At 48.7% G+C, this 2,433-nt stretch overlaps 1 pseudogene; it reads left to right on the top strand.

Moving 5' to 3' along the window:
• Positions 1–614: 614 nt before the first annotated feature.
• Tuba1b-ps12 (tubulin, alpha 1B, pseudogene 12) lies at positions 615–1,924 on the top strand (annotated as a pseudogene).
• Positions 1,925–2,433: the final 509 nt, after the last annotated feature.

Genomic DNA, 2,433 nt, shown 5'->3' with positions numbered 1-2,433 from the left:
TGAGCAACTACTAGATCCTTGAACTTCCCATTCACAGCTGCCCATTGTTGGGTTAGTTGAATTGCAGACTGTAAGTCACTCCAATAAATTCCCTTAGTATATAGGGACATGCTATAAGTTCTGTGACTCTAAAGAACCCTGACTAATACAGTCCCCACCCTCCATTCATGTCGAAGTTCTCAGTAACTCCAAGTAAAATTATCAGAGGTAAGACAAGGAAGGGGGCCATCTATAAGCCAGGAAGACTCCTTGAAAGGAGCAACCAGAGTGCCAATACCTTGATCTCAGACTTTTAGCCTCAGAGCTATGGGAGAATAAATGGCTTTTGTTTACTCCATTGTGGTTTATTTGTTCTAGCATTCCTAGTAAATGACATATCTGTAACACCTGAAATGGGTATGTAGCAAAAGCATAGTATAGCAATTAAATATAAACTTGGGCACTGTCTTCATTGGGGTTATTATTGCTGTGTTGAAACATCATAACCGGCCTCATTGTATTACTTACCTCAACTCTTAGTTGTCAGGAATGGTAACCCGGACCCAGTGCTTCAATCACCCTCGCCATCTAGCCCATAGCAATCATGCGTGAGTGAATCTCCATCCACGTTGGCCAGGCTGGTGTCCAGATCGGCAATGCCTGCTGGGAGCTCTACTGCCTGGAACATGGCATCCAAACTGATGGCCAGATGCCAAGCGACAAGACCATTGGGGGAGGAGATGGACACCTTCGACACCTTCTTCAGTGAGACAGGAACGGGCAAGCACGTGTCCCGGGCAATGTTCATAGACCTGGAACCCACAGTTATTGATGAAGTTCACACTGGCACCTACTGCCAGCTCTTCCACCCAGAGAAGCTCATCACAGGCAAAAAATAAATACTGCCAATAACTATGCCTGTGGCCACCACACCATTGGCAAGGAGATCATTGACCTTGTCTTGGACAGAATTCGCAAGCTGGCTGACCAGAGCACAAGTCTCCAGGGCTTCTTGGATTTCCACAGCTTTGGTGGGGGAACTGGCTCTGGGTTCACCTCCCTGCTGATGGAGCACCTCTCTGTTGATTGTGGAAAGAAGTCCAAGCTGGAGTTCTCCATTTACCCAGCTCCCCAGGTTTCCATTGCTGTAGGTGAGCCCTACAATTCCATCCTCACCACCCACACCACCCCGGAGCACTCTGATTGTGCCTTCAATGAGGCCATCTATGACGTCTGTCATAGAAACCTTGACATTGAGTGCCCAATTTACACCAACCGCCTTATTAGCCAAATTGTGTCTTCCATCACTGCTTCCCTAAGATTTGATGGAGCCCTGAATATTGATCTGCCAGAATTCCAGACCAACCTGGTGCCCTACCCTTGCATCCATTTCCCTCTGCCCACTTATGCCTCAATCATCTCTGCTGAGAAAGCCTACCACGAGCAGCTTTCTGTAGCAGAGATCACCAATGCCTTCTTGGAGCCAGCCAACCAGATGGTGAAATGTGGCCCTCACCATGGTAAATACATGGCTTGCTGCCTGCTGTACAATGGTAATGTGATTCCCAAAGATGTCAATGTCTCCATTGCTACCATCAGGACCAAGCACAGCATCCAGTTTGTGGACTGGTGCCCCACTGGCTTCAAGGTTGGCATTAATTACCAGCCTCCCACTGTGGTACCTGGTGGTGACCTGGCCAAGATCCAGAGAGCTGTGTGCATGCTGGGCAGCACCACAGCCATTGCTGAGGCCTGGGCTTGTCTAGATCACAAGTTTGATCTAATATATGCCAAGTGTGCCTTTGTGCGCTGGTATAGGGGTGAGGGCATGGAGGAAGGGGAGTTCTCTGAGACCTGTGAGGACATGGCTGTCCTAGAGAAGGATTATGAGGAGGTTGGTGTGGGTTCTGTGGAAGGCGAGGGTGAGGAAGGAGAGGAATACTAGTTCATTCCTCTAGCCCCTGTATCGTGTCAAACTCAAAACTCCAGCTCCAGCACTGGCTGCAGGCACTGATGCTCCTGTGCTATTCCATTCTGTGGTCATGTGTGATCATGTCTTCTCCATGCGTACCTCTAAGTTTCCCATGGTGTCTCAAAGCAAAAGCTTTAAGAAAAGAAAACAAATCATAACCAACTGTCTTAGTCAGGGTTTCTATTCCTGCACAAAACATCATGACCAAGAAGCAAGTTAGGGAGGAAAGGGTTTATTCAGCTTATACTTCCGCATTGCTGTTCATCACCAAAGGAAGTCAGGACAGGAACTCACACAGGGCAGGAACTTGGAGGCAGGAGCTGATGCAGAGGCCACGGAGGGGTGCTGCTTACTGGATTGTTTCCCCTGGCTTGCTCAGCTTGACCACGAGCCCCAGGGATGGCACCTCCCACAATGGGCCCTCTCACCCTTGATCACTAATTGAGAAAATGCCTTACAGTTGGATCTCTTGGAGGCCTTTC

The sequence above is a fragment of the Rattus norvegicus genome, chromosome 7 (genome assembly GCF_021556685.1).
Source record: "Rattus norvegicus strain SHRSP/BbbUtx chromosome 7, alternate assembly SHRSP_T2T, whole genome shotgun sequence".
NCBI lineage: Eukaryota > Metazoa > Chordata > Mammalia > Rodentia > Muridae > Rattus > Rattus norvegicus.
Note: the sequence above shows the minus strand (reverse complement) of the source record. Positions and strands in the feature narration are given on the sequence as shown.